This window comes from Phoca vitulina, unplaced genomic scaffold (genome assembly GCF_004348235.1).
Source record: "Phoca vitulina isolate PV1807 unplaced genomic scaffold, GSC_HSeal_1.0 scaffold23, whole genome shotgun sequence".
In the NCBI taxonomy this organism is placed as follows: domain Eukaryota; kingdom Metazoa; phylum Chordata; class Mammalia; order Carnivora; family Phocidae; genus Phoca; species Phoca vitulina.
In genome coordinates this window covers 14,565,321-14,591,221 of record NW_022589726.1, presented here as the reverse complement: position 1 = coordinate 14,591,221, position 25,901 = coordinate 14,565,321, and the positions used below count along the sequence as shown (strand labels likewise).

General features: G+C 39.5%; 1 protein-coding gene across 4 annotated transcripts in view; it reads right to left on the bottom strand.

Moving 5' to 3' along the window:
* R3HDM2 (R3H domain containing 2) overlaps nucleotides 1-25,901 on the bottom strand; it is a 153,818-nt gene that overhangs the window by 116,464 nt on the left and 11,453 nt on the right. The window contains exon 2 of one of the 4 annotated variants that reach the window (XM_032421011.1): nucleotides 8,407-8,481. The exons of the other annotated variants lie outside the window; for them this stretch is intronic. The gene's annotated coding sequence lies outside the window, so the exon portion shown is untranslated. The remainder of the gene's footprint in view (nucleotides 1-8,406; nucleotides 8,482-25,901) is intronic. 4 annotated transcript variants of the gene reach the window in all.

Below are 25,901 nucleotides of genomic sequence, written 5' to 3'. Positions count from 1 at the left end.
TCATACTATTCACCACAATCTGTAATTATTTATTTGCAAATTGTCTATTTTTCAAATGAAATCTTGTATGTCTTGTTCTTATCTGTACCTCCAATGTGGAACAGTGCCTGACACAGAAGCACTGTAACAGTTTTCTGTCTGATTAATTTACAAAGCTAAGTACTACCTCTGAGATAAACTTCAGTTTTTAAAAAATTTTTTAAACTTATTTGTACAGCCAGGGTGCCTGGGTGGCTCAGTCATTTAAGGGTCTGCCTTCAGTGCAGGTCATGATCCTGGGGTTCTGGGATCGAGTCCCACATCGGGCTCCCGGCTCAGCAGGGGGAAGTCCGCTTCTCCCTCTGACCTTCCCCCGTGCTCATGATCTCTCTCTCACTTTCTCTCTCTCACTCAAATAAATTTTTTAAAAAATAAAAATAAAAAAACAAACTTATTGTCAATAGGATGGCCAAGCCGTCAAAACCCTGTGTTCTTGTCTTCATTCTAACAAACTGCCTCGTATTCTCAGCTCCCTTGCTTTCTCTGAAGACAAAATTTGCACTCAGAAAATAAGATGGCAATCTTATCTGGCAACACTGTTCTCTGGGGTCTGTGAGACCCAAACCCAAGGTTCTCAGGCAGCAGCAACTGACAAAGATCTGGTTACCAGCACTGTACTAAGGAGAGCCTCACAACCCAGAACAACCAGGTTAAACTGATACAAGGTGCAAACGCCTTCAAGAGAACACAGTTGATAAAGAGTTCTGTGAAGTACTCCAAACGCCTTGAAGATAACCTCACAAGAGTAGGAAGATTCAGTTTAGCCATCTGACTGGTAGTGTGTTCTAAAAGCCTTAATAATGATCCTGTCACTAGGAAAACAGACACTGTGCCCTCGCCTTCTAATCAGCTGCATTTAGCAGCCAACATCCATCTTTTGCAATAAAATGCCACCTCTAAAGTTCCTATTCCCATCAAATTATCACAGGTTTGGGCAACAGATAAATCAGAAACTACAGTTAACAAATCTACTTGTCTGGGACCCAAGACAATTAATTAAACCTACTTGGAAAAGCAGAATAAATAGCCTCCAGTCACATGGAGACAAGTTTTAAAGATCCTAACAACTGTAACACTTGGACACACCAAAATGGCTGTAACCTGCAAACCAGCCACATGTCACTTCCAATAGTACTCTCACATTGAAAGTGACCTTCCCCCTCCAAAATAAATAATGTTTAAAGTCAGGTGAATCTTGAACAATGACTCTGACTTTTCTCTAAAATAAGGGCTATGACAGCTACCTTAATGAGAGGCCCAATAAATTCAGGGCAAGGGGCTCATTGTGCTGACACTGTCACCTCATCTAGGACTTCAGCTGATTCATCCCGATGGGCTGACAGGTCGCTGACATCTGCACCTTGCCCAAGGTTCTTGTTTATTTCACATATAAAAACACTGTCTCCTCAAGACAACTGCAGCCCAGACCTGTTCTCCTGCTGTACAGCCTTTCCTTTCCTGACTTCACTGAGACCTCGGGAAAAAAAGCTGGCATTTCAGGCTCATATTAGTAACTCTAGATGGCTAACAAGGCATGGAAGAGATGGGAAGAGAGCTCATAAAAGGACCAGTGTTAACATTCAGGTCTTACCAATTTTTAAAAAAAGGATAAAAAGAAAAAGATCAGAATCACCTGGGGAAGAAACTAATCTCTTCATCATTAAGAGATGCTTGGTATTATTATGGTGATTTGGAAAACAGTCACAAAGTCAGGACCTGAAAATGTCTGGTCCTTGGCCACACCAAGTAATCACAGACAACATCCTTTAAGTAAGCTCTGTTTTAACATAAACTTCAAGAAGAAAGACAAGGCAATAATAATTTAAAAAAAACCCCACAAACTATCCAATTCATTTAAAAGGAGCAATGGAAGGAAGGGAGTAAGAGAGAGAAAAGGAGAAAGAAAGAAAGGAACAAGGAAGAACAATGAATGCCCAATGTTGTAGATCAAACATGGCCACAAATTATTTACAGCAATTCCCATCAAAAAGTGGAGCTCATTTCCTTACCCTTTGAATCTGAGCTGGCCTTGTGACTTGTTTTGTCCGACAGACTGTGGCAAAAATGACACTGTGCAATTTCTGAGCCCAGGCCTTAAGAAACCTTGTAACTTTCACTCTCACTCTCTTGGGACCTAGTCACCATGCAAGGTAGCCAAGAAAGACTGCAGGAGAGGCCACGGTACCCTGGATGACAGCTCCAGCCTAATGATGGACAACACTGGAGTGAGGCTATCCAGGTACAACCAGCCCCTGGCTAACCTGCCAACTGACCACAAACACATGAGTAAGCCCAGAAAATTCCATGTGCAATAGAGGCAAGCCAGATGGGCCCTGCCCAAATTGCCAGCCCACTTAATCATAAGCAAATAAACACTTGGGGTTTTTTGGTTTTGTTTTTTTTTTAAGATTTTATTTATTTGACAGAGAGAGAGCGAGAGCACAAGCAGGGGGAGAGGCAGACAGAGGGAGAGGGAGAAGCAGACTCCCCGCTGAGCAGGGATCCCTATGTGGGGCTCGATCCCAGGGCCCTGGGATCACGACCTGAGCCAAAGGCAGACGCTTAACCGACAGAGCCACCCAGGCACCCTAATAAATAGCTGTTTTAAGCCACTAAGATTTGGAGTGGTTTGGTTGACAACAATAGGTAACAGAAATACCCGCAATCAGCTGAGACTAATTCAAAACATCAATAGTGACACACTCAAAAGCAGCATGTGCATTCCCATCATGTAAGGAAACTAGAATCTCTAAATAATATATAGAACCACTCTTCATAGATAAGACATATATCCCAGAATCCCAGCAAAACACTCATTAATAAATTTGTTCCGGCATCTATCCCACATGTAAACACCTGCAGAAGATATGTGCAAATATATGTATCCCACAAAGGACTCATATATAAGATATACAAAAAAATTCTACAAATCAGTAAGAAAAAGACAAACAGCCCAATTTTTTAAATGGACAAGAACTGAAAGCACTGGGGCGCCTGGGTGGCTCAATCGGTTGAGTGTCTGCTTTCCGCTTAGGTCGTGATCCTGGAGTCTGGGGATCGAGTCTTGCAACGGGCTCCCTGCTCAGCGGGGAGCCTGCTTCTCCCTCTCTCTCTGCTCCTCCCCCCACCATGCTTGTTCTCTCCCCACCCCACTCTCTTAAATAAAAATAAACAAAATCTTAAAAAAAAAAAGTTGAAAGCACTTCACAAAAGAGGATCCTTGAAAGACCAATATGCACATAAAGACACTCCACATCAGTGGTCATCAGGGAAATGCAAATTAAAGCCACAAAAAGACATCACTACATCCCCAACAGCTACAATTAAAAGGACTGACAGTACTAAGTATGGTCGAAGACACAGCACAACCAGAACTCTCATACATTGCTGGCAAGAGAATAAATTAATATAACCACTTCGGAAAACTGGTAGTACTTATACTTCTATCCCATGAACTAGCAATTCCATTCCTGGGCATATAACCAGAGTGCTTACATCTATGAAAAGACATGTACAAAGTGTTCACAGCAGTATTATTCCTAACAGTCCCAAACTATAAACAACTCAATGGAAAACGTATGGTACAATCAGAAAATGAACATTACCTACCAATGATAAAGAACAAACCATTGCTATATGCAACTACATTCATGAATCTCAAAGACAATGTTGAGCAAAAAAGACACAGTAGTATATACTGTATGATTCTATTAACATGAAATTCAAAAACAGATTAAAACTAATCTATGGTAATAGAAGTCAGATTAGTGATTCTGCGGATACAAGAGTATTTGAGGGGATAGCTTATAACTGACATGATGATGGATGCAGCTGGTTGTGCACCTGATCATCCAGCCAACCAACAGACGCTGCTAGGCTTAGTTCTGCTTTAGGAAGGACACATTCTAACCCCTGCACTGGTTTGTACAGCCTGGCCTTTTGTGGCTCCATGACCAAGTCAGTGCCTTAGTTTAAAACCTCATCATTTTCCACTGGCCTCCTTAACGCAAAACATACTATGATAAGGGTAATCTTTAAAAAATACAAATATGATGGCATAATCCACCCACACCCCTACCATACACACACTCCCCTTCTTAAAATCCTTCAAAGACTCTCCATTTCTTATAGGATAAATTCAGCACTCTTTAGCAGGATACTTAAGTTCCTTTATGATCTGGCCCCTGACTACCTTTTTTCTTTCTCTCCATATATCCTGAGTTCCATAACAAAGTATTTGTAGTTGACCTAGAAAGCTATGCTTTTTTCTCACCTCAGTATCTCTAGCTAAGTAATGCATGTTCTACCTAGAACAGCAGTTCTCGAAGTACGGTCCCAGGAGGTCTAAGAGGTCCAGTATTTTCACAACAACAAGATCTTATTTATTATGATAACACTAAGATGTTATCTGCCTTTTTCACCATGGTGAAATGGTAGGTATAACTGCCACTCTTAGCATAAATCAAGGCAGGGGTATCAAACTGTACTAGTACTAGTACTATCATATTCTTCACCACTCCAGACCTGTAGCTTAAAAAAGAAAAATTTTACTTGTAAATGTCCTTGATAAAGCAGTAAAAATTAATAATTTTATTAAATTCCACTCTTGAGTACATGTCTTTTTAATAATTGGAATGGCAAAATGGGAAGTATAAACCAGTTCTGCAGCATATCAAAGTACAATAATTGTCTCAAGGAAAAGCAACTGAGCTGCAAGCTAAACTAGCTACTTTTTTCATGGGATACTATTATTTCCTGAGTAAGCAAATAACAGGCAAACTATGGTTATGTGGCAATGTTCTGCACAAAAATGAACAAAGTGAGCCTGTTCCTTCAAAGAAAATAAGTGATAGTATTTGTTGTCAGTGATAAAATTCAAGCTTTTCAGCTAAAATCAAAATTTTGAAAAAGTGTATCTTCTCTGAGCTTGAAAACTTCTTAAGACTTTTCTGATGAAATGACAGTGATATTCATGAGTGTGTTTTTTTTTACTTGTATAATGAACTGTGTCAAACATCTGGAAGATCTGCATAACTCGGTGACCAGTATTTTCCAACTGACCAATTCATGATAATTCAAAAATTACACATGGATAAAAGATCCATTCAATGTACAAAATAAATGAATTTTAATGTCACTAAGTACAAAAGTTCATTAATATGGTTTCAGATTCTACACTGGAACTAATCTTTAAGGAACTACCACATGTTGAGTTTGGGTATAGTATCAAAGAATATCCAATTACCCAAAGATATTAAAATACTTCTCTGTTTTCCAACTACATATCTCTGAGGCTGGATTTTTTTTTTCAAATACTTCAACGAACATGACATATTGCAACAGACTGAATGCTGATGCAGATGAGAATGCAGCTATCTTCTATTAAGCCAGACATTAGAGATTTGCAAAAATGTAAAACCATGTCCCTCCTTCTCACTAAATCTTTTGTTTTAAAAAAGTTTTTCAGGGCACCTGGGTGGCTCAGTTGCTTAAGCGTCTGCCTTTGATTCAGGTCATGATCCCAGGGTCCTGGGATCGAATCCCACATGAGGCTCTCTGCTCTCTCTCTCCCTCTGCCTACTGTTCTGCCTACTTGTACTCTCTCTCTGTCAAATAAATAGGTAAAAATCTTAAAAAAAAAAAAAAAGTTTGTTTTTTTTTTTTTAAAAAAAGGTTTTTTTCATTTAAAAAATGTGTTACAGGGGCGCCTGGGTGGCTCAGTCGTTGGGTGTCTGCCTTCGGCTCAGGTCGTGATCCCAGGGTCCTGGGATTGAGCCCTGCGTGGGGCATCCTGCTCGGCGGGAAGCCTGCTTCTCCCTCTCCCACTCCCCCTGCTTGTGTTCCCTCTCTCTGTCAAATAAATAAATAAAATCTTTTATAAATAAATAAATAAATAAAGTGTTACATACAGTAATATGTAAGGAACTTACTATTATTATAATGAATTAATAAATATTTAAATATTTTCCTAGTTTTGACTTCCAATACAGTAAATACTGGCAGATATAACCTACATAAATAAAAGTTCTTTGGCGTCTATAATAATTTTTCAAAGAATTGAGAGGTCAGAGACCAAAAAGTTTGCTAATTTAGAATTTCCCCTGCCCGTCTCGTGCTTCAAGGCCCTTAGAACTTAGGTAAAGTTAACCTGCTATATTTGCACATAGTGGAGAGCAAAGACTACACTCTTTCATAGGCACTCAATCAGTGGTGTGTTACAAGAAGGCTAAAACGTAATCTGATGCCTATGCCAAGTGCTCCACTATAAATACGCATGGATAAAAAAATTTCAAATTGGTTATTTTGTATATAGCCACCATAACCAAATCTTCTGTCTCAAATCTGGAATCAATTGCTAGTAGAATGTAAACTGCCAGGGACGCCTGGGTGGCTCAGTTGGTTAAGCAGCTGCCTTCGGCTTGGGTCATGACCTCAGGGTCCTGGGCTGGAGACCCGCATCAGGCTCCCTGCTACTCCCTCTCCCTCTCCTGGGGAGCCTGCCGCTCCCCCTGCTTGTACATTCTTGCTCTCTGTCAAATAAATAAATAAAATCTTTAAAAAAAAAAATGTAAACTGCCTATATTCTTACTTTTTTAATGCCTATATTTTTAGAAGGCAATTTTACACTATGTTTAAAAATTATAAAAGTATACATTTTTAGCAATTTACCTTAATAGTTTATTATTCCAAATATGGAAAATGACATATGTACAAGGTTATTCATGAAGCACTCTTTGTAACTGCAAAAGACTGGGAAAAAAATCAAAATTCTCTTTAATAGGAGAATGATAAAATAAGCAGTACAAACATATCCTGTAATACTCTTTAGACATACACAAGAATAAGGAAATTCTTGTACTTACAGGTTATACTGCTAAGTAAAAAAAGCAAGACACAGAACCATTTTAGTAAAATGGGGGAAACAATATATATACATATTTACATATATGCTTATAAGAAGATAGGATGTGGGGCACCTGGGTGGCTCAGTTGGTTAAGCATCTGCCTTTGGCTCAGGTCATGATCTCAGGGTCCTGGGATCAAGCCCCACATAGGGCTCCCTGCCCAGTGGAGAGTCTGCTTCTCTCTCTCCCTCTGCTCCTCCCCTGGCTCGTGCTCTCTCTCTCTCTCTCAAATAAATAAAATCTTTAAAAAATGTTTAAATTAAATTTAAAAAAAAAGAACACAGGATGCACAAAAACTGGTAATAAACTGGTAATAATAGTTGCCTCTGGAAAGAGGAACTGACTAGTTTGGGCTATAGAAGCAAGAAGAAAACTTCACTCAGCTTTTTTCTATCCTTAGAATTTTGAACCATGTAAATGTAATACCAATTTAAAAAGTAAATCTAAAAATATGTAAAAATCTTCATTTCACAGAAGGAATATCTTTTTTTCCTCTAGCCTCAAAAAATATCAACTCCTAATTTTTAACTGTATGTTCAGTGCTGCCTAAACCAGGTAACTATAATTGACATAAAAATAAAAGATACCCACTATGAAGCCTTTGAATTAATGTGTTAAGTGGTTAACTAGTGATTTGGGGGTAAGGTCAGGATCTTCATCTTTTATCTCATATACTTCTGAATTATTTAAATTTCTTACAGTGAGTACATATTACTTTTGTAATTTGAAAAATATCAAGATTGAAGACATTATATTAAAAAACCTATAGTTCTGGGGCACCTGGGTGGCTTAGTCAGTTAAGTGTCTGCCTTCGGCTCAGGTCATGATCCCAGGGTCCTGGGATCAAGTCCTGCATCGGGCTCTGTGCTCAGCGGGAAGCCTGCTTCTCCCTCTTCCACTCCCTCTACTTGTGTTCCCTCTCTTGCTGTGTCTCTCTCTGTCAAATAAATAAATAAAATCTTTAAAAAAAAAAAACCTAGTTCTGACTTTGAATTGAAAATACTGATATGAACTTGTGATACACTTTCTTAAAAAAAAAAAAAGCCACCTTATTTCCTAGCCTTGTTCACTGAAAACAGAAAGAAACAATGACCAACTCACTAAGCAATTGGTACCTCTTACACACAGAGTAGTCTCTAAACTTCATTTCCACAAAACAAAGAAGCTATCATAGGTAAGGGATCACATCAAAAAGACACTAGAGTCACAAAAAAAAAGAAAAAAAAGGCTAGAGCCAACCTGAAGAAGCTCCCATTTGCCAAGACGAAGCAATCAATGAGACATCAATACAGATAAAACTGTAATTGCTGAAACACATAAATAGGCTTAAATTGCAGTTTATGACAATTAAAAAAAAAAAAACCCTTATCAATCACCTTTGCAGGATGTTAGTGAACAAAGTCATTATTTTGAAAACAGTAATAACTGTTAATTAAAAGAAAGACTCAAGCATTTGTCTCACCTTTCCTGTGCAAGATGTACCTCACAGTAACCAAACAGGTGATGGAGAGGATATCTCTTTATAAAAACATTCCAGCTAAAATAAATTAAGAAATGATAGAATTTGAGTATCACCATTTAAAACCCCCTAATGAAGTTCAATGAAGTAAAGGGGGTATAAACAATGATCATCAATGGCTGCTGACATCATAAAAATGAGACTAACAGACATCACACACCTCCTCCTAATAGAAGCGCACTATAAAGTATTCTAGCCAAAACAATGAATCTAAATCTGGTCAAATCTCTAGATGTAACTGCCAATTTGAAGAAAATACAGAGGAGAGAGAAACATGTTAAATGACACTAGTATGATGTTAATCACCAAATCCATCTGTGGGAAACTAATGAACAGATGACCCAGTCCTTCAACAAATAAACTGCAAAGAAAAAAAAGGGGGGGGGGGATTTTTAGATTAAGGGACTCTAAAAATATGGGTGCCTGGGTGGCTCAGATGGTTAAGCATCTGCCTTCGGCTCAGGTCATGATCCCAGGGTCCTGGGATCAAGTCCCACGTCAGGCTCCCTGCTCCGCAGAGAGCCTGCTTCTCCCTCTCCCTCTGCTGCTCCCCCTGCGTGTGCTCTCTCGCTCTGTCAGGTAAGTAAATAAAATCTTTAAAAAAAGAGAGAGACTCTAAAAATACATTGACCAACTACAAGGTATAGACTTTATTTGGATCCCATTTTTTTAAATTTGAATCCTGTTTTAAACATATAGTCTGTTTTAAAAACTTATGATACAGGGCGCCTGGGTGGCTCAGTCGGTTAAGCGTCTGCCTTCGGCTCAGGTCATGGTCCCAGGGTCCTGGGATCGAGTCCCGCATCGGGCTCCCTGCTCTTGCGGGGAGCCTGCTTCTCCCTCTCCCACTCCCCCTGCTTGTGTTCCCTCTCTCACTGTGTCTCTCTCTGTCAAATAAATAAATAAAATCTTTAAAAAATAAATAAATAAAATAAATAAATAAAAACTTACGATACAATCAAGGAAATATGAACACCAGATATTTATATATTAAGAAATTACTGTTATTTTAGATGTACAAATAGTATTGGTATTATGTTTTTTAAAAGTCCCTATTTTTGGAGGAGAAGAATGAAGGGGGGGAAATCGGAGGGGGAGACGAACCATGAGAGACGATGGACTCTGAAAAACAAACTGAGGGTTCTAGAGGGGAGGGGGGTGGGAGGATGGGTTAGCCTGGGGATGGGTATTAAAGAGGGCACGTTCTGCATGGAGCACTGGGTGTTATGCACAAACAATGAATCATGGAACACTACATCTAAAACTAATGATGTAATGTATGGTGATTAACATAACAATAAAAAATAAATACGTATACCATAAAAAAAAAGTCCCTATTTTTTAGAAATATATACTGAAATATTTATGGATGAAATAATGTCACAGATTTGATTCAAAACAATTAGGAAAGGGGGTTGGTAGGAGCATAGATGAAACCATGTTAGCAATAAGCTGATAACTGTATATGGGGGTTCATTTTACTATTCCCACTGCTTTTGGATGTTTGGAATTTTTCATAATAAAGTTTTTTAGAAAGCAAATTTCAGGGCGCCTAGGTGGCTCAGTCAGTTAAACATCTAACTCTTGGTTTCAGCTCAGGTCAAGAGTTGTGGGATTGAGCCCATCATCGGCTCTACACTTAATGGGGAGTCTGCTTAAGGATTCTCTCCCTCTGCCCTTCCCTCCCACTCTCTCAAATCTTTTTTTTTTTAAGATTTTATTTATTTGAGAGAGAGAGAGAGTGTGTGTGCACAAGCAGGGGGAGAGGCAAAGGAAGAGGGAGAAGCAGGCTCCCCACTGAGCAGGGAGCTGGATGCAGGGCTCAATCCCAGACCCTTGAGATCATGACCTAAGCCAAAGGCAGATGCTTAACCAACTGAGCCACCCAGGCACCCCTCAAATAAATCATCTTTTTAAAAAAATTTTTTTAAATAAAGAATAAAAGGCAAATCCCAAAAACAAAAAATATATATATATGAAATACAACCAGTGAAATGAAATTTGGATAGTAATCTTCTATTGAAGTCCAGTTCAATACCTACCTCTTTCCCTACCTTTCTGTACTGGTTTCTCTCTTTCCTTCTTTGTTTCTTTGTACTAAACAATTAGACTCAACTAAATTATACTGCATTCTGTTTTATATTACAGAATCTAATCCATTATATCTACTGTTGTTTTGATCATCAAATGTTCATGTTTTATCTCCACAGCCAGCCAGTAAGGTCCTTTAACACACACAAAAATTTTAGATTCCACAGCCCTAGAATGACGCTAAACATTCTAATAGTCCTAAGTACCTTATGTGACACTCAAGTTGTCTCCGGAAAACCCTAGGACCTATGAAAAAATGGAATATTCTTCTTTGTCAACCTAAGGGCCACTTTGTGGTAAAATTAAGTTTTTATTCTAGTAAAAGCACATAATACTTTCTTCAAATTTTACAGGGATCCCTTTTGTGACATCAAAATGCTGTTTCTAGCAAGTTTAGGCAAGATAATAAGCACAAGCTTTTCCTCCCAGAATTCAAATGGGCATATATTTATACTCTTTCAAAGAAACAGAATTATATATTACTAAGGGTTTTTTTTCTTAAAGATTTTATATATTTATTTGAGAAAGAGAGCGCAGCAAGCAAGAGAAAGAGAGCACGAGCAGGGGGAGGGGCAGAGGAAGAGGGATAAGCAGACACACACACACCCCCTCCTCCCCCCCTCCCCCTGCCAAGGGGGACCCCAACTCAAGGCAATCCCAGGACCTTGGAATTATGAGCTGAGCAAAAGGCAAACACTTAACCAACTGAGCCACCCAGTGGCTATATATTACTAGGTTTAAATACAAATTTTCTTAGTTAAGTGATTGGTTAAATATGCTGAAGTTATTTAATAAAACTTCAGCTGCAATATAAAAAGACAGCTTACCCCAAAAAATAGTCTCAAAGCCCAGGAAACAAAGAACTCACTACCTAACTGGAGACTAATCAAGAGTGCTAGAAAATAAATCTATTGGAGTACTTACAAGTTTTGAGTTGAGTACTTACAAGCTTTATCATTTTTGTTTTTTAAAGATTTTATTTATTTTTGACAGAGAAGAGTGTGTACAAGCAGGGGAAGCAGCAGGCAGAGGGAGAGGGAGAAGCAGGCTCTCTGCTCAGCAGGAAGCCCGATGTGGGGCTTGATCCCAGCACCCTGGGAACATGACCTGAGCCGAAGGCAGACCCTTAACCATCTGAGCCACCCAGGCACCCCTACAGCACCTTTATCATTTTAATAAATGTTTTTAAATAACTGATTTTCCCTCTAATTATAAAAGAAATCCATGTTCTTTTTTAAATAGAGATAAGCAAGGACACCTGGGTGGCTCAGTCGGTGAAGTGTCTGCCTTCAGCTCAGGTCATGATCCCAGGGTCCTGGGATTGAGCCCTGTAACAAGCCCCACAACAAGCCCCGCATCCAGCTCCCTGCTTGGCAGGGAGTCTGCTTTTCCCTCTGCCCCCCCACCCCCGCTCTCTCTGTCAAATAAATAAATAAAATCTTAAAGATAGATAGATAGATATAAGCAAAAAGAAAATAAAAACCAGGGTGCCTGGGTGGCTGTCGGTTGGGGATCTTCCTCCAGCTTGGGTCATGATCCCAGGGTCCTGGGATTGAGCCCTACATGGAGCTCCCTGCTCATCTGGGAGCCTGCTTCTCCCTCTCCCTCTGTCCCTCCCCCCTGCTCGTGTTCAATCTCTCTCTCTCAAATAGATAAATAAAATCTTAGAAAGAAAGAAAGAAAAGAAAAGAAAAAGAAAAACCATCCTGCTACCTCCTTCATAACATTTTGTCTCAATAAATAGTAAATTCTTTGGGGGCAGCTCATTTCCCCAAGGAACAAGATCACTCACATCTAGAATTCATCTATGGAAGCCCCAGCAGAAAGGGAGGGGGAAAAAAGCACACAGGCTTAATCCAACAAGAGTAATATACGGATTTGTTGTCAATTTTTTTATATTTCGCCATTTGTATAAATCTAGGGTCAGAAAAAAACATATATTCCATTTGTATGGGTTTTTCTTGGTTTATAATAATTTTATTGGCATTTTCCCAGCATCCTTAAAATGTCTTACTATAGTAGCAACAAAGTCCTACATTTCCAATTGCCAAATCAGGTAGTAAACACATCATATTCACTCTATATGTAAAATCTTACTCTATTTTAACTTATATTTAAAATAGTTACTTAAAATAACCATTCCTTTTATTTCCTATTTCTTTTATTGAAGTCCTACCAACTCCATCGACAGATTTTCACATTTCATGTACAGTTAAACATACATGGAATTAGTTTCTCCTCAAAATATCCCACGAATCAGAAGACATGAACAGACATTTCTGCAAAGAAGACATACAAATGGCCAACAGACACATGAAAAAGTGTTCAACATTACTCGGCATCAGGGAAATACAAATCAAAACCTCAATGAGATACCACCTCACACCAGTCAGAATGGCTAAAATTAACAAGTCAGGAAACGACAGATGTTGGCGAGGATGTGGAGAAAGGGGAACCCTCCTACACTGTTGGTGGGAATGCAAGCTGGTGCAGCCACTCACAAATCCATATATTACTCTTGTTGAATTAAGCCTGTGTGCTTTTTTTCCCCCTCCCTTCCTGCTGGGGCTTCCATAGATGAATTCTAGAAGTGAGGGACCTTGTTCCTTGGGGAAATGAGCTGCCCTCAAAGAATTTACTATTTATTGAGACAAAATGTTATAAAGGAGGTAGCAGGATGATTTTTTTTCTTTTCTTCTCTTTTCTTTTCTTTCTCCAAAACAGTATGGAGGTTCCTCAAAAAGTTGAAAATAGAGCTACCCTATAACCCAGCAATTGCACTACTGGGTATTTACCCCAAAGATACAAATATAGTGATCCGAAGGGGTACATGCACCCCAATGTTTATAGCGGCAATGTCCACAATAGCCAAACTATGGAAAGAACCTAGATGTCCATCAACAAATGAATGGATAAAAAAGATGTGGTATACACACACACACACACACACACACACACACAAAACGGAATATTATGCAGCCATCAAAAAATGAAATCTTGCCATATGCAACAACGTATTGCATAGGGTATTATGCTAAGTGAAATAAGTCAATCAGAGAACGACAAGTATCATATGATCTCACTGATACGAGGAATTTGAGAAACAAGACAGATGATCATAGGCGAAGGGAGGAAAAAATGAAACAAGATGAAACCAGAGAGGGAGACAAACCATAAGAGAGTTTTTTTTTTAAGATTTTATTTATTTATTTGACAGAGAGAGAGATAGCGAGAGCAGGAACACAAGCAGGGGGAGCGGGAGAGGGAGAAGCAGGCTTCCTGCCGAGCAGGGAGCCCGATGTGGGGCTCGATCCCAGGACCCTGGGATCATGACCTGAGCTGAAGGCAGTCGCTTAATGACTGAGCCACCCAGGCGCCCCCACCATAAGAGAGTCTTAATCTCAGGAAACAAACTGAGGGTTGCTGGAGTGGAGGGGGGTGGGAGGGATGGGGTAACTGGGTGATGGACATTGGGGAGGGTATGTGCTATGGTGAGCACTGTGAATTGTGTAAGACTGATGAACCACAGACCTGTACCTTTGAAACAAATAATACATTATATGTTAAAAAAAAAAAAAGAAAAAAAGAAGATAGTAGGAAGGGAAAAATGAAGTGGGGGAAATCGGAGGGGGAGACAAACCATGAAACACTATGGACTCTAAGAAACAAACTGAGGGTTTTAGAGGGGAGGGGGCTGGGGGGATGGGTTAGCCTGGTGATGGGTATTAAAGAGGGCACGTATTGCATGGAGCACTGGGTGTTATATGCAAACAATGAATCATGGAACACTACATCAAAAACTAATGATGTAATGTATAGTGACTAACATAACATAATAAAATAAAATTATAAAAAAAAATATCCCACACGGATGCCTGGGTGGCTCAGTAGGTTAAGCGTCTGCCTTTGGCTCAGGTCATGATCCCAGGGTCCTGGGATCGAGTCCCGCATTGGGCTCCCTGCTCAGCTGGAAGCCTGTTTCTCCCTCTGCTGCTCCTCCTGCTTGTGCTCTCTCTCGCTATGTCAAATAAATAAATAAAATCTTTAAAAAAAAAAAATCCCACAAAATTCTGAATTCACACACATGCAAAACAATTCCATGCCCTAAAATTCACCTGCAAGTACCTAAATATAATGCTCACCTGATCTCTAGCTCAGACATAATGCCCCATCCATCCAGGTAAAGTATTAAGAACTGTACTTATCAAGCGTAATTTGGGAGACAGTAAGGAAAGAATAGTGAGTAGCTTCAGCAATTCAGCTAGGAGGGAAAAAATTATCCCTTCCACACCCAGAGCCTAAACTCTAACAAGTTTTCAGCAACAGTCAAAATTCTCAGAACAGTCCTGACTTTTCACTGGACTCTGTCTTAATTAAGTAGTCTGAGTGACAGTGCAAAAATTAATTTGAAGCTACCTTTCCTCTTCTTTACTCCGAAAAGCTGAATATTGTCTGTCTTGACTATTAAAATCCCCAGAGATTTCAATTCTGCAGGAGCTCTACATGGTTCTAAATTTAGACAAGTAATAGAAATAGTTGGAAGGCAATTCATTTTAATATCTGAACTTTTATGTTGCCAGGCAGCTAATTTCTTAAGTAATCTTAGAGTAGTCATCCGCATAAAAGAATAAATATATAAGCCATATAATCACTGATAGGCTCGTAATGGTGTTAATTAAAATATTATCTGTAACTTCTGGACATGACCTACACCCCCCTCCCTCCCCAAAACAGGCTGTATTTCCTCCACAAGGAAAACGGGATTTTAAATATTTCAACAGAACATATTAATAGCACATCATCACTTTCCTTACAGCTTATTTGTTTCCACATCAATGGAACATATAGATAGGTTTAATGGGTTTTACCTTCACTGACATATCCCATTTCACGTAGAGTCCTAGAGCAGGGCTTTCTCAAGTTCTTGGACCATAAGTGATTAGGGCATACTAGATCCCAATTCTAAGGCCATTTTGGATTCTCTAAAACATCAGACCTCATAAGGAGCCACAGAACCATACTCCAAAAGAAATGTTCAATACAGGGGCGCCTGGGTGGCTCAGTCTGTTGGGCGTCTGCCTTCAGCTCCTGTTGTGGTCTCAGGGCCCTGGGATGGAGCCCCGCATCGGGCTCCTTGCTCAGTGGGGAGCCTGCTTCTCCCTCTGCCTGCCGCTCCCACCCTGCTTGTGCTCTCTCTGACAGATAAACAAAATTTTTTTTAAAATATTCAATATAATAAATACCCTAACCATGTCAGTTTTCCTAGACTGTACTCAAAGTCCAATTGTAAAATATATATACAGGTGAATGCAAAGTTCAGGTTCAAAGCACTAAGTATGAAAGGCCTGGTTTGGAGTTTTCCTATCCAAGGACATTTTAATTCAGACAGCAGAAGATACAGAGGGAAACAACTTTTAAGTGGCTGAACTACAGGAAGAAAAGATCTGGATTACATGAGAGTAAGAAGGATATGAAAACTTATTTTCACCTTCACACCAAGTTAGGAAAAAAAAAACAATACAATGCCAATTTTCTGCACAATACCTTGCCTCCCATGGCAAATCATCAGATCTGCCTCTAACAGACTTCATTCTGAGTTTAGACACTTTATTACCAGGTACATTTGGGAAGACACAGAAGGGTCTCAGATCTGGAATCCAATTTTTTTTTTTTATTGGAAATAACTGATGGGGCGCCTGGGTGGCTCAGTCATTAAGTGTCTGCCTTCGGCTTGGGTCATGATCCCGGGGTCCTGGGATCAAGCCCCGCATCGGGCTCCCTGCTCAGCGGGAAGCCTGCTTCTCCCTCTCCCACTCCCCCTGCTTGTGTTCCCTCTGTTGCTGTGTCTCTGTCAAATAAATAAATAAAATCTTAAAAAAAAAAAAAAGAACTGATACCACAAAGATAGCAAAGAATAATTAAGAAAAGGAAGTCATTCCCCTTTTAAGGAATCATTTGCCACTAAAGGAATCAGGGTTCCTTGCAGAAATGATTGATTCCAGTTCTGAAGCAAGTGAAGTACAAAGTGAGCCCAAAACACCTTGTAGTGCCAGAGTGTAAGGAAGTCCTCAAAGCCTGCCTGGGTCATGTCAAAAGGACACAGGAGTCAGTTTGATGGGGCTCCCACTGACCAAATTTACAACTGCTATTTTTTCAAGTTTATTTATTTTCGTAATCTCTACACCCAATGTGGGGCTCAAACTCACAACCCCAAGATTAAGAGTTGCTCACACTTCTGACCAAGCCAGTCAGGTGCCCCACTGTATTTTTAATACTGAATATTGTCAGTATTTTTGACAGCAGTGAATTTTAACATAATGGATTCTTTTAAAATACTCAATCTACACTGATCCTCAAAAACAAAAAAAGAGGGAGGAAAAGTAAAGCTCTTCTTTTTAGAACACCACCAACTAGAAAATGTAGAAGTAATGAGAGAATCAACATTTTCCAACCACCAATGTCATAACCAATATAGGCAAGGATCATAAGTGCATGTTAATACCACTGGGTAAAACATTAAGGAACAGGGCGCCTGGGTGGCTCAGTTGGTTAAGCGACTGCCTTCGGCTCGCGTCATGATCCTGGAGTCCCGGGATCGAGTCCCACATCGGGCTCCCTGCTCAGCGGGGAGTCTGCTTCTCCCTCTGACCCTCCTCCCTCTCATGCTCTCTGTCTCTCACTGTCTCTCTCGCAAATTAAAAAAAAAAAAAAAAAAAAAACATTAAGGAACAGAAAAGTCACACATTTTTGAAAGTATCATCCCACAGACTGTTTCTTAATTACAAAGGGAAAAAAGTACCTTTACAAAGAAGAAATGCAGCTGACATCAACTTAACTAAGTTATCAAACTTTTTATCACCAACAATGGGACAAAGGGACATTATGTACAGAGACACATACAACATCTTCTCGTCAAAAATGTTTAACCTAAATCTAATGACAAATTCAAACTGTAAAACATTCTTCAACATAACTACCCTGGACTCTACAAAAATATCAATTACATGAAAAACAAAAAAAGGAGGAAGAGAACTGCTCTGAATTAAAAGACTGGGGAAAAAATGACCATTAAATGCCAACACACGACCCTTGAATAAATCCAGGATTGGAAGGAAAGCTATAAAGCAATATCTCAATTGTTGAGATAATTGAGGAAATTTGAGTATAGACTATACATAATTATAATATCACTAAAATATTTTGAATGTGATAATGAGTTTTATAATACTATTGTGGTGATATAGGAAAACAACTTTAAGCAATATTTGCTTAAGAAATTTGGGGGTGGGGGTCCCTTGGTGGCTCAGTTGGTTAAGCGTCTGCCTCCGGCTCAGATCATGATCTCAGGGTCCTGGGATCGAGCCCCCCAGTGGGCTCCCTGCTCAGTGGGGAATCTGCCTCTCCTCTCCCTCTGCCCCTCCCCCTGCCCCTCGCACACACTCTAAAAAAAAAAAAAAAGAAAAAAAAAAGAGTTCCCTTTTCTCCACATCCTAGTCAACAGTTGTTAGCTTATCTTTTTGACGATAGCCATTTTAACTATAGTATGAAGTGATATCTGTGATTTTGATTTGCATTCCCCTGATGATTAATGATGTTGAGCACCTTGTCATGTACATACTGGCCATCTGTGCATCTCCTTTAAAAAAAAGGTCTGTTCAGTTCCTCTGCCCATTTTTAAATCACGTTGTGTTTTTCCTATTGAGATATATGAATTCTTCATATATTTGAGGATATTAACCCCTTATTGGATATAGGATTTACAAAATTTTTCTCCCATTCAGGTTATTTGTTCATTTTGTTGACAGTTTCCCTTGCTGTGCAAAGGCTTTTTATTTTTTTAATTATTTTTTTTAAAGATTTTATTTATTTATTTGACAGAGAGAGACACAGCGAGAGAGGGAACACAAGCAGGGGGAGTGGGAGAGGGAGAAGCAGGCTTCCCACGGAGCAGGGAGCCCGATGCGGGGCTTGATCCCAGGACCCTGGGATCATGACCTGAGCCAAAGACAGACGCTTAATGACTGAGCCACCCAGGTGCCCCTTTTTAATTATTTTTAAAATAATTTCTATGCCCAACATGGTGCTCAATCTCATGACCTGGAGATCAAGAGTCACATGCTCTATTGACTGAGCCAGCCAGGCACTCCCCCACCCCCGTGCAAAAGCTTTTTAGTTTGATGTAGTTCCACTTGTATATTTTTGCTCTTACCTTTGTTTTTGGTGTCAAATTCAAAAAAATCATCACAAATACAGATGTCAAGGAGCTTACTGCCAATGTTTTCCTCTAAGAGTTTCATGGCTTCAAGTCTGTTTCCAAGTCTTTAATTCATTTTTTAATTTTTATGGATAATGTAAGATAGTTGTCCAGTCTACCCAACCCCATTTATTGAAGAGACTATCCTTTCCCCGTTGTATATTCTTGGCTGCTTTATCACAAATTAATTGGCCATATATGCCTGGGTTTGTTTCTGGGCTCTCTATTCTGTTCCATCAATCTATGTTATCTGTTTTCATGCCATTACCACACAGTTTTGAATATTATAATATAGTAATATAGTGAAGTCAAGAAATGTGATGCGTCCAGTTTTGGTCCTCTTTCTCAAGACTTCTTTGGCTATTCAGGGTCTTTTGTGGTTACGTACAAATTTTAGGATTGTTTGTTTTCTGTGAAAAATGCCATTGGAATCGGGATAGGGATTACATTGAATCTACAGATTGCTTTGGGTAGTATAGACAGTTTAATATTAATTCTTCCAATCCATGAGCATAGACTATCTTTCCATTTATTTGTATCTTCAATTTATTTCATCAATGTCTTAGAATTTTCAGTGTAGAGGTCCTTCACCTCCTTTGTTAAATTTATTCCTAGGTTTTTAAATGATTTTATTTATTTATTTGACAGAGAGAGACACAGCGAGAGAGGGAACACAAGCAGGGGGAGTGAGAGAGGGAGAAGCAGGCTTCCCATGGGGCAGGGAGCCCGACACGGGCCCGATCCCAGGACCCTGGGATCATGACCTGAGCCAAAGACAGACGCTTAATGACTGAGCCACCCAGGCACCCCTATTCCTAGGTATTTTATTATTTTTGATGCAATTGTAAATAAGACTATTTTCTTAGTATCTTTCTGATAGTTCATTATTAGTATTTAGAAACACAACTGACTTTTGTATATTGATTTTGTATCCTGCAACTTTACTGAATGCATTTACTAATTCTAACTTTTTTTTGGTGTTTAAGGTCTTCTACATAAAATGTCATACGCAGAAAGTGACAGTTTTACTTCTTCCTTTCTGATTTGGATGCCATTTCTTTCTTTTTCTTGCTCAACTGCTCTACTTAGAACTTCTAATACTATGCTGAATAAAGTGGCAAAGAAGGCACACAATCGGTTAAGCATCGGACTCCGGGTTTCAGCTCAGATCGTGATCTCGCAGTCATGGGATCCAGCCCTGCGCCGCACTCCGTGCTCAGTCTGCTTCAGATTCTCATTCTCTCCCCCTCTGCTCTTTCCCCTGCTCGCTCGATCTCTCTAAAATAAATAAAATCTTTAAAATAAAAAGAAACAGATCTAAAACTAATGATGTAATGTATGGGGATTAACATAACAATAAAAAAAATTTAAAAAAAAATAAATAAAATAAAATAAAATAAAAAGAAATAGGGATGCCTGGGTGGCGCAGTTGGTTAGGCATCTGCCTTCGGCTCAGGTCATGATCCCAGGGTCTTGGGATCGAATCCCACATTGGGCTCTTTGCTCAGCAGGGAGCCTGCTTCTCCCTCTACCTGCTGCTCCCCCTGCTTGCTGTCTCTCTCTCTCTCTCATTCTCTGACAAATAAATAAATAAAATCTTTAAAAAATTAAATGAATAAAAATTAAAAGGTGGCAAAGAAAAGCTTTCAGCTATTCACTGTTCAGTATAAGCTGTGGGCTTGTAATATATGGCCTTCATTATGTTGAGGTGCATTCTCTCCGTATCCACTTTATTGAGTTTTTATCATAAATGGATGTCAAACTTTGTCAAATGCTTTTTCTGCATTTATTTAGATGATCATGTTTCTTAGCTTTCATTTTGTTAAAGTGGTATATCACACTGACTGATTTGCAGATGTTGAACCATTCTTGCATCCCTGGAATAAATCCAACTTGATTACGGTATATAATCCTTTTAATGTATTGTTGAATTCAGTTTGCTAATATTTTGTTGAGGATTTTTGCATACATGTTCATTGGGGATACTGACTTGTAATTTTCTTTTCTTATACTTCCACTGTCTGGCTTTGGTATCAGGGTTATGCTAGCCTCTGAAAATAAGTTTGGAAGTGTTCCCTCCTATTTTTTTGAATAGTTTGAGAAAGATTGGTATTAATTCTTCTTTAACTGTTTCACAGAATTCACCAGTGACACCATCTGGTCCTGGACTTTTGTTTCTTGGGAGGTTTTTGATTACTGGTTCAATCTCCTTACCAGGATTGGGTCTGTTCAGATTTTATTTCATGATTGTCTTGTTAGGTTGTATGTTTCTAGGAATTTATCCACTTCTTCTAGGTTGTCCAATTTGTTGGAATATAATTGTTTGTAGTATTTCTTAGGATCCTTTATTTTTTTGTAGTATCGGTTGTAACGTCTTCTCTTTCACTTCTGATTTTGAGTCTTCTCTCTTTTCTTCTTGGCAAGCCTAACTAAAGGTTTGTCTATTTTATCTTTTCAAACAACCAGCTCTTTGTTTCATTGATCTTTTCTATCATCTTTTTTAGTCTCTATTTATTTCTGCTCTGATCTCTGTTATTTCCTTCCTTCCACTAACTTTGGGCTTAATTCTTCTTTTTCTAGTTTCCTTTTTTTTTTTCCCTTTTGGTGGGCAGCAAAGTTTATTGAGCAATAGTAAAATGATAGTACAAAGCTCCCAAAGAGGGAGGGGACCCGAGAGAGTTATCCTTTTTCTAGTTTCTTGAGGTATAAAGTTAGTTATTTGACATCTCTCTTGTTTCTTAATGTAGGCATTTCTCACTATCAACTTCCATTTTAGAACTGCTTTTGCTGCATCCCATAGGTGTAGTATTTTGTGTACTGTATTTCCATTTTCATTTGTCTCTGGGTTTTTTTTTATTTTTCTTGATTTCTTCTCTGACCCAATGGTTGTTCAATAAATAGCATGTTGTTCAACCTCTACATATTTGTGAATCTCCCAGTTTTCTTTTTTTTTTTAAAGATTTTATTTATTTGACAGAGAGAGAGAGAGGGAGAGCGTGCGCAAGCGCACAAGCAGGGGAAGCAACAGAGGGAGAGGGAGGAGGAGGCTCTTCACTGAGCAGGGAGCCCAACGCAGGGCTCAATCCCAGGACCCTGGGATCATGACCTGAGCCGAAGGCAGACACTTAACTGACTGAGCCACCCAGGTGCCCCTCCCAGTTTTCTTCTTGTAATTGATTTCTAGTTTCATACCATTGTAGCTGGGAAAGATTCTTGATATGATTTCTATCTTCTTAAATTTATTAAGACTTGTTTTGTGGCTTAACATATCTATCCTAAGAATATTCTGTGAGTACTTGAGAAGAATGTTTTTTCTCTTGATTTTGGATGGAATGTTCTGTGTATATCTGTTAAGTCCATCTGTTCTAACATGTCACTTAAGGGAATGTTTCCTTATTGATTTTGTTTGGATGCTCTATCCCTTGATAAAAGTGGGATATTAAAGTCCCCTATTGGGGCGCCTGGGTGGCTCAGTCATTAAGTGTCTGCCTTCGGCTCGGGTCATGATCTCAGGGTCCTGGGATCGAGCCCCGCATCGGGCTCCCGGAGCCTGCTTCTCCCTCTCTCACTCTCCCTGCTTGTGTTCCCTCTCTTGCTGTGTCTCTCTCTGTCAGATAAATAAATAAAATCTTAAAAAAAAATAAAGTTCCCTATTATTGTATTGCTATTTCTCCCTTTCTCTGTTAATATTTGCTTTATATATTTAGGTGCTCCCAAAACCTACCCCTTTCTTATTTCAATTAACAATACCATCCATTCACCTAAGACAGAAACTGAGAGTCATTTATTCACAATTCCTTTCCTCTCCTCCCACATTTAACCAATTCCCAAATTTTAGCACCATCTCCTTGATCCATCTGATCTTCTCAGCTCCTATCCCCTCTTCTCTGCTTCTATCACTTCTGGGCAAAGAATTTAGTTAATGGGGCAAGACCTCCAGAGCTCTTTTTTGCCTCCCACAGAGCAGCCAGCTATGTTCCTAACAGTACCTGCTCTATTGGCCTCTATCCCTGAATAACTAAAAGCCTCTGACCTACCCCTGATGGACATGTAGCACAAACGAGAAATAAATTGTTGTTTCAAGCTACTGAGAGTGGGGGTTTGTTTCTTACCCAGCATATCCTGGTCTATCTGGATTTCAACTTCTTCTGCGTGGACTACTACACCAGCCTCCTAACCAGTGTCTCCCCCTCTACGCTATATCCCCTATAAATATTTCTCCAAATTGCTATCAGAGTTACTCTTATAAAACAAACATTTTTATGACTAAAATCTTCCAGGACGCCTGGGTGGGTCAGTCGGTTGAGCATCCGACTCTTAGCGTCAGCTCAGGTCATGATGATCTCATGGGTTGTGGGATCAACCCCAAGTCAGGCTCTGCGCACAGGGAGTCTGCTTGAAGATTCTCTCCCTCTGCCCCTCCCCCCGCTCGTATGCTCTCCCTCTCTCTCTCTCTCAAATGAATAAATCCTTAAAAAAAATCTTCAGAGATTTCTCTTTGCCTCAAAATATTCCAAATTCCTTAATATAGCTCTTAAGGTCTACCATAAAATCAGACTCTCTATATATCCTCTCCAGCTATTCAAAATAGTGCTATATCTCCATACATACCTTATTCTTTAATATTCCTAGGTCTTTGCTCAGACTATTCTATCTACTTAAAATGCCTTCCCACCCTCACGCCACCTCCCCCACCTTTGCCTGCCTAGCCATATAAGACCCATAGTCAGCTATCCCTCCCATTCTCTCAACAGCTATTCAAATTTGGCTTCTCTTTTCAAGGCCCCTATTTTTTTTTCAAGGCCCCTATTTTAATAACCCTCCTTAACTCAGGCCCCTAACCCAAAAAGATAAGTCTTCTACATCACAAGGAATAGTAAGGCCCTACAGCCTTCAAGTTCTTTTGTTCAGATACCAAACATCTGTCCCCACCCCTTTCTTGACCTTTTCCTTCTATTTTAATAAAGAAGGTAACAATTCTACCTCTGTTCTGGATTTCATCTTCTCTACATGCTCCAGGACTTCACTCCATTATCCCCACTCTCTATTGTCTTGCTCATTCCCCAAACGTATAAATATGATCAAGTCTCTCATCTTAAAAAAACTCTTCCTTGAACCCCACAATCCCTCAGTACTATCCTCTGTCTCTACCTCTTGTAATGATCTTGAAAAACGGCTTATTTGCCTTTATTTTCCCCACCTCCTATTTATTCCTCAATCCAATGCAATTTGGGCTCTGCTCTCATCTCTCCAGTGATCCTTCCTTTCACTGATGTCACCAATGACCTGAGTGCGAAATCCAGTAGGTTCTTTTCTGTCCTTACCATACTTCACCTTTCTACCCCACTTGACGTGATTGCCTTTCTCCACCTTCAAACTCTCTTCTCTAAGGTCCTATATCACACATATTTTATTGGTTTTCCATTTACCTTCCTCACCTCCTCAATTTTCTTCCAAGACTCCACTGCCACTAGTCACACCTTTAACTGTCAGTGTTCTTCAAGACTCTCTCCTCAGCCTTCAACTTTTCAGTTTCAAAATGATCCTTAGATGACCCAACCCATCACTTCAACTACAGTGTGTATACTGTTGAATCACGAATGTCTCTCCAGCCTCAAATTCTCTCTCCAACTCCAACCTGGTACACCCAACTTCCTTTCAGGTACTTCCTATGTGGTTCCATAGGTACCTCAAATTCAACCAGTCTAAAACCAAACACCTCACCTTTATTTCCAAACACACAACTTTCTGTATTCCCTAACTCATAAATGATGTCACCATCCACCCTGGTATGGAACCCAAAAAGCTAGGACAAGACCTCATCCCTTTCAGCACTATTCATTCTCTCTCTCTCTCATTCGAGTGTGCGTGCACACACACACACACACACACACACTTCCAAGTCTAACTGGTTCTACCTGCTAAATATCTCTTGAATCTCTTCATGCCTGTGCACTTGCAGGACCACTTCAGAGCCTATGTCTTATCTGGATTATTTTGACTGCCCTTAAACTGGACTCCCTGATTCCAGTATATTTTCCAATCCAGTTCCCAATTTGTCACAAGTGATCTTTTTAAAAATAAGTCCTTCAAGGAGCGCCTGGATGGCTGTCGGTTAAGCGTCTGCCTTCAGCTCAGGTCATGATTCTAGGGTCCTGGGATCAAGTGCATATTGGGCTCCCTGCTCAGCAGGGAGCCTGCTTCTCCCTCAGCTCCCCCCTCCCCTGCTCATTCTCTCTCTTTCTCTCTTAAATAAATGAAATCTTTAAAAAAAAATTAATTAATAAATAACATGGATTTTTTACTATGTGTTGGGGGGGTGTTGGACCCCTAACACCTATGTTGTTCAAGGGTTAACTATATTTTTTTTGTAATCTATAATAAAACATGAGCTCCTTAAGGATAGGGACAATGTCACTTTTTTTTTTTCCTTTTTTAGTTTCTTTGGCATATAACACAATATCTAACAAATAGGCACTTAAACGTCTGAGTGAATGAATGATTTGGTCTTTTCATAAATTTTCTTGATGTTAGGTATTTGGAAGCAGTTCTATAAAGCTCACTTGAAGATCCCTCTTTCTATTATAAAAAATACAGAAGGACCAGAAGCTAAGAGAAGATTTCTTTTTTTTTAAGATTTTATTAATTTATTTGACCGAGAGAAAGTACCAGCCGGGGGAGCAGCAGGGAGAGGGAGAAGCAGGCTGCCACTGAGCAGAGAGCCTGACGTGGGGCTTGATCCCAGGACCCTAGGATCTTGACCTGAGCCGAAGGCAGACGCTTAACTGACTGAGCCACCCAGGTGCCCCTAAGAGAAGATCTTCTAACAGAGACTCATTCTAGGAAGAAAACATACAGGTGACACTTATTTTAAAGAAAGACTAATAATAAACAGATAGTTCTCTGATTTCTAAGCTAATACTATATGATAGGCTTGCAGTACACCAAAGCAGCCTATATAAAAGGATTAAATCTGTGTTAGGTGAAAAAAGGTGGGTTGGTAAAACGAAACAGTGGCAAGTGAGTCCCTATAATTATTATTTTTTTCTTTTTTTCCTTCTCCCCCTCCCTGTAATTCTTATCTTTTTTTAAA